Source organism: Pseudopodoces humilis, chromosome 8, assembly GCF_049639895.1.
Source record: "Pseudopodoces humilis isolate 2021_Gansu_Grassland_sample_001 chromosome 8, ASM4963989v1, whole genome shotgun sequence".
In the NCBI taxonomy this organism is placed as follows: domain Eukaryota; kingdom Metazoa; phylum Chordata; class Aves; order Passeriformes; family Paridae; genus Pseudopodoces; species Pseudopodoces humilis.
In genome coordinates, this window is record NC_142207.1 from 29,135,381 (window position 1) to 29,147,826 (window position 12,446).

Here is a 12,446-nt window from a genome sequence, read left to right on the forward strand (position 1 = left end):
ATTGCAGGAAAGTGTGGTAATGCACTGTAAGTTGTCTGAAATTGCCAAGTGATACCGGAGATATTATCCACATCTCAATTGTAATCCCAGTTCCCTTCTGAGGCATGAATACTCCTGGGAAACTCCAGCTTCATCAGTCAGATGTTTCTGGCTATGATCAAGAGCAGTAAATTAGGTTTCTGCAGTCGGTGCTTTTGAAAGATAAAGGAGCAGATCCTTAGCTGGTGCAAAGTATTCCTCATCCACCGATTTCTACAAACCCATTGTGTATGATATCCTCCTCCTCAAGGCAAATGATGACTGAGCGGTGAGGACTCGGACTAGGAACTGAAAATCTGAATTTAAACATGGGATGAAGGCTTAGATCTGGATTCAGCCTCTATCTGTCACGCTTCTCTCTATCCAGTTTCACCCCTTCTTTGCATTTAGCACACTTTTTATTCCAGGATCATATAGATGATAAACTATAGGAGATAATCTCATTAGAATCTTGTTTGGCTAGAAATTATTGTTTTTCTCAGATGAGTTGCTTATTGCTCTTGGTTTTAGCAGACTTTTCTTTGTACTTTTCCCTCTTGTGGAAACGTCATGCATTGGATTTTGGCCAGTTTAGTGATAGTCAGCAATACATGTAGTTGGTCATTCCTCATCTTGTGCTATGCTTATAAAATCTGTCGGATTCTGAGTGAACACACATATATCTTTATAAAATGTTACAGTAAACTTAGCATTCATTGGTGATCACAGTGCTGGGGGAGAAAAATCAGTTTCAATAATAACCTTTTCTTTCAGTGTAAATATGTTCTTTTTTAAGATTTATTCCTAGCAGTAATATTTACATATTTACACTTATTGTAAATGTAGTGCTTAGGAACTTTTGTCAGGGAGAGAGATTTTTCTTGGCAGCTCTCCCAGACTTTGCCAAGAAAAAATTATTGCAATTATCCATGCAAGTTTTCACAACTTCTTAACATAACTTCTTTCAACTTAGTGCATCATATTAGAACAATTCATTCAAATTGATCACACAATTCCAATGATTTTGCAAGGAACTTATATGACATTTAAGTTCCAGGGTTTTCAAAACAAGGGAGGAAAAGAAGTAAAAAATTGCTGGCTTAAAAAAAGTTACTTGACAGCCAAATTTGAGGAATTTTACCAAAATGTAAAGCCATAGACACTGGTCTTGTTCCCAGAAAACATTTTTTTCCCATTTAAAAATCAGACTTAGAATAATATTTCACTGAACACCTGTAACATTTAATTTAAAAAATAGTAGAATATCACAGAATTTAAGACAAGAGCATGGCTTTTTATATAAAAACTTTGTCTTAGCCCCATTTTTTTTCCCCGTTAGTTTATTAATGAACTTTACTGGTTTACATTTTAAGTGTCCTTAAGTTGAACAACAAAATTGAATTTCACTTGAATATGAAATCCCTCTGTATATTGATTCGATAATTTAAAATGTTCTTAATTTAGTGAAAAATACTAATACTGAAGTTTAAGTATTCAGCAGCTAGAAAACTCAGTTGTCTGCATTTTAGGCAAGATACCCAGTGTGCTGCAGAATCATCAGCATGGAACAAGACAGGTCCAGCAGCTTAAGTAATAAACAATGAGAGGCTCATTGACTCTGACGAGGTTACAAAAATAATCTTTTCAGGAACAATATTGAACAGATTTTCTGCCACTTGAAATCTCAACTCTATTACTATATTTATACTATATTAATAATTAGAATATTATAAAAAGACTGTTTATAGAGCCATGTTTATATACACAACACTGCCTTTTATCATCAGTAAAAATGTTCCTTACATTCCTTTAGTATTTCCATTTCAAACATCATAATGGATAAATTATAAACTATAGCTCAGTGTCTTCATAAACTTTCATAGCCAAAAAGACAGGAGAAAATTTGGCAACACAAAACAGCTGTCTCATAATTCACAGCTCTTATTATTCACCAATTCCCAGACAAATTTTAACTAATTAGTTTTGCCTGTTTGTTTATCCTTAGCACACATGCTTGACACCCCATTTAATTGCTGTGTTTGCCCATATCTCAACATGGTGCTCCGGGAGATTTTCTGTTCTGAAAGGACCTGCCTGCTTCATCTTCATCCCATTACAAACACAAGTGCTAGAAAAGATGCTAAAAGCCTGTGCATTGTGCCTGTCTCACCCTGTCAGCCTGCATATGTGTAATTCCCAAATGGCAGTTGCATTCCAGTTTCCAAGGATCTCATTTCTATTGTGTGCCATAAGATAGGTAGACAGTAATTAAAAATTTGTGACAAGAAAAACCACTGACGACATACAGAATTAAATCCATGCAGAATATAAGGTGACATGTCCAGATAAATGAAAAATGAAAAGGATCACAGATAATTTGACTGGGATGAAAGTGGCATAGGAAAGAAATAAGATTAGAAAAGATGTTGCATGAAAGGAGAATAAGTAACCATGGCTTTCAAATGAAATATCAAAATATTTTATTCTTATCATATAAGCTATTGGTATCACAGGGTCACCCTTTTGTTTTCTGTCTGAGGGAGAAGGGGATTCCAGCCTGTGGGTGTCAGCACAGGCCCTGGGGACAAGCCTGGGCCTTGTCCAACTTGCTGTCACTGTGCTGCCACCAGCCTGGTGAGCGTGGCATGGCTGGATCCAGGCACTGGCACACTCTGACCCATTTCTCACACATGTGGGCGCTTCTGCAGTGCATTCCCTCCAGCTGTTGTCCCTGGATGAGCACAGGTACAACAGGACCAGATTCAGCCACCTCCTTTCTCTCCCCCTTCCTCAGAGGGAAAAATTGTATTTGCTTGAAATGGAGGGACAGTCCCTCGCTGTCATGTTTCACGGAGTCCATAACAAGCCTGGATCTCTTGCCAAGAAAATGAAATGAACTTACTGTGTCTGGGTGACCTTCAGGACAATGAATAACTACTTTTTAAGCTTTACATGACATATACCTAGTATTGAAGAATAGTGGTTATTCCATAAAATAAAATTAAAGAAAAAAAAATTACTCTGCTGTAATCCTTTTCATTTTGCTACAAATTTTGCTTAGCATTTGGATCATTAGAAACACGTGTGCCTATGTATTCCTCTGTCTTTCAATTTTGCCATTCATGTTTGTTGTAAAATTGGTGAAATTACAGATTCTAAAGCAGGATTTCTGTTTGTAGCAATTGAACTGAAATGGAATGTCCACAGTTCACTGCTATACAGTAAACATTTATTTTATAGCATGATTTCCTGGAATGTATGATGTGGTTTGTTTGTTTTAAATAATAGTGTTATATCATCACTAGGACCTTGTGTTGCCAAGAAATTGCTACAATGTTCCTAATGGTAATACTAAAATTAGATTAATCAGACCTGACAGTGAACTGCAGTACAGGGAATACTATGTTAATTTCAACTATCCCTTTGCTTGTCTTTCTAACACAAAAAAGGAAAAAAAGCAAAGTGCCCCTCCCAAAGGTTTCAAAGAGGGCTGGGGGGTAGCAGCAGAAAACAGGAGAACAATGAAATAATAAAAATTCAATACTAACAGAATCTGTCAACCTTAAAACAATTAAAAGATTCAGAGTTCGCACAGTCATTGTCTGCCATTTGTATATCAGGGAAGAGGGAAATCAATATTTGTTTCTTGGAGAGTTCCACCCCAGCATGTGGTATTGATATTTTCAACAGGGTAGAAAGACTTTTCACAACAAACCTTTCACTTTTCCACTATTAGAGGTTTGTGAATTGGCTTGAACATTACCTGGTAATACTGCTCTTGTTTAATGTTTTCTTTTGGGGAGTTTAATGTTATTTCTATTGGCATTACCAGTAAAACTTTTTGCACTCATATTGCTGTTTTAACACAAATGAATGCATAAATAAAGACGCTTGCATCACACAGGTGACAACCCATGAGAAAATTTGCAACCAAATGTGTTGCAGCAAAGTCACACTAGCCATGGATGACAGGAGATGGTTTGTCCCCAGCAAAAGCCTGAGGCATTTGCAGGCTGCAGCAAATGGTGGGCCCTTTTTATAATTTTCTGATCTCACTGCTACCCTGAAAACCCCAGACACATCTGTGGAGGCATGGCCAGTCATGACTTCTGGTTGTTACTGAACCCTGACACAGCTGGGACCTCTCTACTGGCAGATTGTTTTCTCAGTTTCAGCTCTGAATGGGAGGAATTCATGTGAAAGTGAAATGTATCCTAAACTGGTACTACTGAAAAATACTATCTGTGTTTCTTTGACTCCTGTTTTCAATGTGTCATATCACCTGATTGCTTTTATACAGCTTCTGCATTATCAGTCAGCTGAGTGCTTTGATGGGGGCTAATATCTCACCCCTCAGGAGAGGGGGGAAATAAAAGGCTCCTTACTGTGTTTGCAGGAGAAAAAATAACCAACCTCTGTTAGAGCAGAGGGAATAGGAAAGGGTATGATAGAATTAAACTCCTCCTTGTCATCACTAAACACTTCTCTACTTTTCCAGAGTAAACTTATAAAAAGCAGCAAGAACTTGCATGTGGTTTTTAGATAGGACCTCATGTCCTTTCTAGGAGGTCTGAGCCCTGCTAATTGCTGTGTGGCTCTTATCCTTTCCAAGATGGTTGTAAATTGGGCTATTGGAACCCACAGCACATTTCAGGATCTGGTAGCAAGGCAAATCTCCCTGTCTTCTTTCCACAGCTTCAAGCGTTCTGGTTTTAGACACTATTTTTTTACTGGGTTTGTGCCTCCCAGTGTGCTGCAGGCACTCTTGAACATCCTCTGATTCGGGATGCTTTTTTTCCTTTGCTGTAGGCCTGCAGGATCAAGTATGAGTTATTTTTTTATGAGTGTACTTTTTTTCCAGAGTGCTGGGACTGTTCTAGGTTGGACCAGCAAAACATTGCTGTTTGAAAGTGCAGTCTGTATAGCACTTCTCGTCACCTTGGTCTGTGACAAGCAACACTTGGGTGAATTAATGGAATTTAAGCATGAAAGATACTCAAATAAGCCAGAAGTACATACTCCCTTAGTCTCCTTGTGACACAAAGTTTGACCCACATTAGATTGTTTTCATTTCATTTCAATTCATTAGATTGTTTTCATTCAGAAGCAGACTTTTATTGTAAGTTTTCCAAAGCTGTCATTTTCTCTTCAGCATGAGTAATTTGGTGAATACTAGAATTAAAGAATTCTAACTTCCCCAAAATAGAATTATTATTGAAGAAATTATCTTCTTGGGGGGAAAATTCATTCCTCCTTCCTGGTCATATATTTAGGCTTATGGGGGTTTTTGGCTGAAAAATGCTTGTCCTAGGATATAATTTCATATGCATCTCAAGTGCAGGAACAACACTGTAAGAATTCAGAAAATGTGAGTAACACTGAAACCAAGACTTTGCACACAGTGTTCAAGAAGTGACCTAGAGAAAGTGGTTAGATTTGTGTGAATTAAATCCTCAACATAATCACTTGAGCTTGACATCCATCTTAGTACCTGAAGTTCGATTTTCCTGTCAGAGAGACATAAAAATAAATCTCCTAATTGTTAGAGATGATATTGTTAACAATTTCACCCAAGAAAGGGTGATCACAGTATGAAAAAAAACCCCATCTGTCTGAAAAAATCATTGACATTTTGAAATTAGAATTAGGTGCCAGAAAGATGCTTCTGACCTAAATTAAACTAAAATAGTAAAAATGATGGAATGTTTTATCCTAGAACTAGAAGAGAAAGTAAAGTCACTTGAAAGAAAAATGTGGCATAGCCTTACAAGGCTAAGCATCCAAGCATCCATAGGTCATCCACGTGAAACTTATGGGAAAAACCCCAGCAGCACTGGGATGTTATTTTCATATTAATAAACAATCACGTGTTTGTGGAGGTAATCTGTAGAAGTTTGATTTCAATTTTTTTTTTTTTTTTAAACAAATGCCTTAATATCTCTGGAATCTGGCCCTCAAAACTTGAAGGGTGCAAAGTCACTATGAAAAATCTTGGCTGTTATCTTATTGAAGTTTACATCAATCTTTCAAACCCAAATGCTGAATTCCTGTTGTCATTTGCCTTGCTAGAAATATTAGTTTAATTTCCTGATACCTTCTGTCTATTGATTATCTACAGAACTGATTACATGCACGCTCCATTCCCACCTCTGGGCTTCCCTGTAGGAATACCAGTTATGGGGGAGGGAGAAAAAAAGCAGAAGTGGCTTTGTAGGAAATCCATCCATGTTTGACAATTTCCTTCACAGATCCCCAAAGAAAAATGCCTTAGGAAGTGCTCCCTCATTGTCTCTGATCAAAATGTGTCTGCTGGCAGCCGCTCTTCAAACGTTTTGCGCAAACAGGCACAGGCTGATCGCTGGTTTCGTGCTCTTCCTACAAGTGGGAGCCACAGGACACTGTCTGTTCTCTCATCAAAGGACACAAAGAATCGCCACCTGCAGTGCCTTCAGAGGCAAAACCAGCTGGAATGAAAGCACAACCCTATTTGCATTAATAGCTTCCCAACAATGACTGAAAGATGGGCTTTAGGGAAACGGGCAGTTCTTCCAGGTCCTCCGTACTAAAACTGGTGGAGGAGATCTTGCTGACATAACAACAGACACTCCAGTGTCTCCCAGTTTAATCCTCAGACTTCTGTTCTCAAGGACTTTGGCATTTCATCAGCTTTTTATCCACATCATATAACAAGCACTTTTTTTCTACACTGTTTACACCCTATGACATGCTGGCTGTGCATTGGAAAGTGCTGGCCCAGCTCAGAAGTCTGATGGTTATGTGCCCCATTCCCCTCTCAGCAAAGGAAAAGTGGCCTCTGCCCTAGCCCAAGCACTCAAATAACCAGGCTGGATGGAGTTCCCTGACGAGAAGTTCATGCCTTGATCTGATGACATTTTAAGACTGGCAACAAAACAACAGTTTGTCAGAATGAGTATTCTCCTCACAAAGCCTCCAGTTTGTGACCTGGCCGAAAAGGGATGGTAATTCATGAGTGTAACTCTGGCTGTTGCCCTTGTTGAAGTAACCAGGGCGATTGTTTGTGCTTGCAAGGTCAGAAGAGGATGAGCCCAGAGTTAATGGCAGTCAGGACCTATGGACTAACATCACCCTGGAAAGTTTGCAGGCCATCAGCATGACACACAGTGCTTTTATGCAGATCCTGGGCTCTGGAAGATGTGTGTGTGCAGGTCTGCTGTTAACCTCACAAAACTGCCCATTGCTGACAGGGTGTAGCAAGGTTGGCCACTCTGCAAGGCACAGGGGGCCAGGAACCAAGTGTGACCCTGGCAGGTGGCAGCCGTGGCCTCTCCAGCAAGGAGCCAGGTGCAGTGGCAACCCTGGGTCAGGATCACAGACAGACTGGTGGGGCAGTGTCGCTTAAAAACAGCTCCTAAGGGAAAACTGGGGCCAGCTCTTGCTTCCAGCTCTCTTCACACTGACTTCCATCAGCAGAGGAGCTGACCTTGGGCTCAGCAGCTCAGCAGCCCAGGCTGACCTGTGCCACACGTGGCTGTCCTGAGCTGCAGCCTGGTGCATCGAGCTGTGAGCAGGGCAACACCTGGCGAGAGGAGAACAGGGAAAACACCCCCAAACTCCAGGTAACTTCATGCTAAATGGATAGCTTAAATGTGTGGGGCTTTTTTCCTCTCTCCACCGTTCTAGAAATGTAACTGATTGTCTGAAGTGCAATCAGTGCACACTTGACTTTTGAGAATGATACACATAAAAGTGTTATAGAAGGCAATTCACTGGAGTCAAGTGTGCTTGAATCACATTTTAGATAATTGGTTGGATTAAATAAAAACTGTCAGTAATTACAAAAGTATGGTTTGATTTCGATTCTGCTCTGCATTTTGTCCGTTTTTAAGCTTGATTCTTTTTGTACCTCACTGAAGTACTTTTATTTAGCTTTTATCTTTGCTTCTTTCTTTTCTACTTAATACTCACTGTTTCCATTCAAGGAACATTTCTCTTCAGTTTTCAGTATGTTATTAACAAGTTCCTTCTGTGTCCTCATCTTGCTTTCCCTTGGAAGTCTTCTCTTGCCTATTACCTTTGGTTTTATTTATTCTTAAGGGTCCCAATTAGAAAATAGTTATCATAGCACTTATTTAAACCCAACTAAACCATGTGTTGAGTCCCTACCTGATTCAGCATGCTTAAACTTGTTAATTTACTTGAAGAATTTGGATAACAATGACTCTCATGCTCTCCAAATTAACTACATTTCTGTTCACCATAAATGGTTTATTTTCAGCAGTGGAAAATTTCCGGGTGAAATTTAGACTGAGGGGGAAAGAAAAATATGAATGACAGTACAGTTTACATGTAGCCCATTGCACTTTAGCAACTTGATGTCACAAAACTCTCTTGGTGAAGGTAAATGCAGAGGAAGCAAAAGCAAAAGGAAAAACAAAACCTATATTCCTGATCACCAATGAATATACATGACATAGTGCTTGGATGTGTATTTGTGGTATGTCCCAGTAGTGCGATAAGATTCTGAATGAAGTCTCAGCAGAGGTGTCATCATTACCTGTTTGGACATCTTTCTGTTATATTTGTCTACCTCACATATTTAAAACCCTCTAGGGGGCCTCATTATCATCGTAAGATGCCACTCAATGCTTTTTCTAAGGCTGAGTATTGGAAATGACCAAGGATCCATTTCATGATTTTATCTTATGACCAACTGTAGCTCAGGATCTTTATTCTTAATACTTTTGATATGAATAGCTAAATATTTATATGTACACTTCTGCATACAATTTCCTGGGGGATCTGTTACAGTTTATTTATACTCATGATCAGTGGCTGTTACTGAAATAATTTTGGTAGTACGAATTTTTTCCCAAGCTTTTCAGTAGCCTCAGGTATTGTATTCACATCATTCTCACCCATATTATATGCTTGTCAAAGCAAGCTCAAGCTGAGAAAGCTAATGTTAAAAACACATGGAAATATTAAAAGACTTTAGGATAAATAGGAGTGCTCCTCATCCAGCAATCTTCTTTCTTGAGGGAATATGGGTACACAACTTCCCTCATGGCTGACTTTGGTTAGCAAATCACTTGATGCAGAGGAATTGGAAGGACTGGGCGTTACAATGAATGCTGTGGTGAGGAAGCAGAACTCACACGTTTAAGTAAAATTTAGGGCCATCTCCTCAGTGGAAATTTAAACTACATGAAGCTTTCCTCCTACATACTGGCTTAAGCATTTTGATTCAAAAAAACTATTGAGCTACACTTGGGGAGTTCCTGAGTATTTCTTGGTTTTAAATGGTATTTATCAGGATCATTCTGTCGTTTGACATTTAAGCAAATGGGAGCATAATACGCTTTCTGAAATATGTAAATTGGAAGCATCTATGAATGGGTACTGAATACTCAGTCACTGACTAGAATTTAGGCTGCAATTAACTAAACTAACATTTATTTATTTTAGGTGCATACCTTCTAATGGAATGCTTCACATGTAAGTAATTAACATTATGTCACAGGGACAAATGCAAATATATGTAATTCATTTTTTGCCACACGGATTTTTCTAGTGACAAAAAAATATGGTTTTTCTCTGCCTGTCTCTATTAGAGTTTCCATTTTCTATACTCTGTTTACCGTTTGTTGCAAATTAAACCATGTCAAACTGACAAGCTACAGGTTTTTTCTAAAATTACTGGCTTGTTAGGGGTGAAAAAACTTCTTTTGGGAAAAAAAATGAATGTGCTTTTTCAGCAACAAGACTTAAATGAAAGCAATTCTCCATGCCGTTGGCACAAATGAATTTGGCTCAATTGAAAAGCAAATTAAACCTATGGTACGTACTTATTTTATTAAAGGCAAAATAAATATTTCTGCAAGTTATTGATGGTGTTTCCATATATTTGTGTTCATTTTTCTATCCAACAGATTACACAGAGTTCAGTGCCCCAAATGTGACCTGTCTTGAATCATTCATTCAAATCTCCTGGGTTAGGTATCAGCTTACAGTAAAGTGCACTGAAGCTTCTCTCATTAGCCTAAAATCCCAGGGAGAGAAAAGCCACTCCCCTTCAGTTCAAGACTTGTATTTTTGGATCTCTGTGGCACGTTAATCCTGCATTTTCTGTGTATCCATTTGTGCATATACAAATCTATTTTTCCAGCATTTCAACTTGAAAATAAAGATACGCAACTGCTAATGAGAGAGCCCACGTGAGCCATGGGGGAGAGGGAGAGGAGGAAACATTCATTGCCATTGCCCTTGGGCCTCATCATGCTCTAGGACTTGGTTCAGGATAATTGAATGGCTGTGCTGATAAGTCTCAAAGCACTTCCTGCCATGACAGTCTCACCTGAGATGGTGATATGTGTCTGAGGCCTTCACCCAGGTGCCTGCCATCCCGCTGTTCTCTGCCTTTCCCCAGACACACAGGTGTGGTGCCCCTGAGTTCACACCTGTGCATTCATGGCCAGCTCCATTCTGCTCCCTTGGGGCTGGTGCTTTCCACCGAGCTGCTGTTGCTGGTTCCTGCACCTTGGGCCGTTGGTCATTGATGCATCCAGGAGAGGGCAACTCTCAGGCACACATTCTGCTCACCGGGATGTGCTGCACAGTCCCTGCCTGTTCCAAACACCACCTGCCATCTGGTTCTGTGCTGAGGGCTTTGTTTTCATCACAGAGGCAAATCAGCGTCTGACCATCTGATTGTCCCAGCTGATTATTTTCATTCAGCATTTGTGCATTTCACACATTTGCAGTTGTGCTGACTGCTCCTTCCAGCTGCACAAGCACAACCAGCGTCAACCTTTTCCTATGTAAAGTGCTTTGAGTGGGGACTGTTGGGCTGGAGGACCCTTCCGTGATGTTATTGCCCCAATTCATTCTACTGAGAAAGATAATTGGATTCAGGCAGTTAAACCATTTTGTAGATGCTGCAAAATCTAATCTGTAACAATCATATTATCAAGTATACAGGAGTTGGTGTTAGGTCCTTTCTTCCTTCCCAAACTAGGAAGGCCATTTTTCTAAAATCCTCTAGCGAATGGCTGTTCCATACTAGAACTTCTCAGTGTTAAAAAATTGTATTGATATCTCTAAAAAATACTTTCTCTGAATTTTTATTCTCTTCTTTAAACTCCCATTGCAATCTAGATGGAAACCAATGTTGAAGTGACAGAATTTCTCTGCCAGTCCAAATACAGGGATTTGCCTAAGTGCAATTAGACTGAAGCTTGGTGCAAAGCTACACAGGCCTATGTAGATAAGAAAAAGATGAATATTGATTATTCCTATGCAGTATTTAGAAAAAATAACTTATGGTTAAATCACATAATGTTATATATCATGTTTATTAAACTATAGTGTTAAATCCTGGTTTATTGTTTTCCTATTAAAATGTCATTTATGGATACCTGAAAGAAAATACATAAAGCAATGAGTCAAATTAAGGAAGTTAAATAAAATTTTTGAATATTTTTCTGACAAGATTTTTTTTTTTTTTTTAAGATTCAGAGGTAAGTAACAATCATTTGATACAAGAAGTTGGTGAAACTGCATTTTGCCATTTAGTCAGAATCTTTGATTAGCTCTATCCAGTGATTTCTAGATCTGGTTCAAATAAAGCAGCTTTTTACAGACAATATATGGAAACTCTGAGGGAGAGATGAAAAAAGGCATTTACAGATCCTGATATCTGATTTTCTGGGGTATTTAGCCATGTGCATAAGCACTTGAACTGCAGTGATCTGTGACAGGATTCATTTGCCCAAAGGATCTGGCTTAACTGGGAATGTACAATTTGGAAAAAGGATTCCATGAACATAGATAATGAAGTAAGCTTTAAAAACTTGACAACAGCAGAGGAGAACTAGTGAAAAACTTTACTCAGAAATGAATAGAGAATTTGCTTTTTTCTAAAATTATAAGAGCATATTTGCTTGTGCCTCACCTCTACCTAATGCTTTGCGAGGTGCAGCATGGGGACCCATCTTAGATTAAATCCAGACACGGATGAATCTCTCAGATAATCACAGCTCACCCCCTCCACTCCTCTGACTCAGTGAGCTGCAGGAAGGAGTTGTTCCAACCTGACTTGTTTCCTTTGGGAACCATTCCAGATTTTGAACCCAATTGCTATGTTTGGCAAAGGACATGTGCTCTGTGTCATGCCATGGTTTCTGTGACATGAGCCAGCCTCAGGACCCATCTCCTTTTAACTCTATTTTGATTTACTCAGCTGTGAAAAAGTAAGTATGTGCATATGTTTGGAGGTGCAGGCATGTGAGCAGATGATTCATCTTGCTCACTGTGACAGCAGGTGTGAAAAATTTGAAGGAAAAGACTGCTTTCATATAAAATTCAATACTAATTTCATAGAAAATCACTGAAAAGCTGATTAATGAGGAAGATCACTTAATGCTACCTAATTAGATTGATGGCATTTA

General features: G+C 39.0%; 1 long non-coding RNA gene across 2 annotated transcripts in view; it reads left to right on the forward strand.

The window, feature by feature from the left end:
- Positions 1 to 10,867, forward strand: part of LOC148183875 (uncharacterized) — a 34,623-nt gene extending 23,756 nt beyond the window's left edge. The window contains exons 2-4 of one of the 2 annotated variants that reach the window (XR_015773117.1): positions 6,267 to 7,616; positions 9,466 to 9,495; positions 9,930 to 10,867. This is a non-coding gene — a long non-coding RNA (uncharacterized LOC148183875). Of the gene's footprint in view, positions 1 to 6,266; positions 7,617 to 9,465; positions 9,885 to 9,929 lie in introns of those variants that run through there. The other variant, XR_015773116.1, reaches the window with a different exon arrangement.
- Positions 10,868 to 12,446: the final 1,579 nt, after the last annotated feature.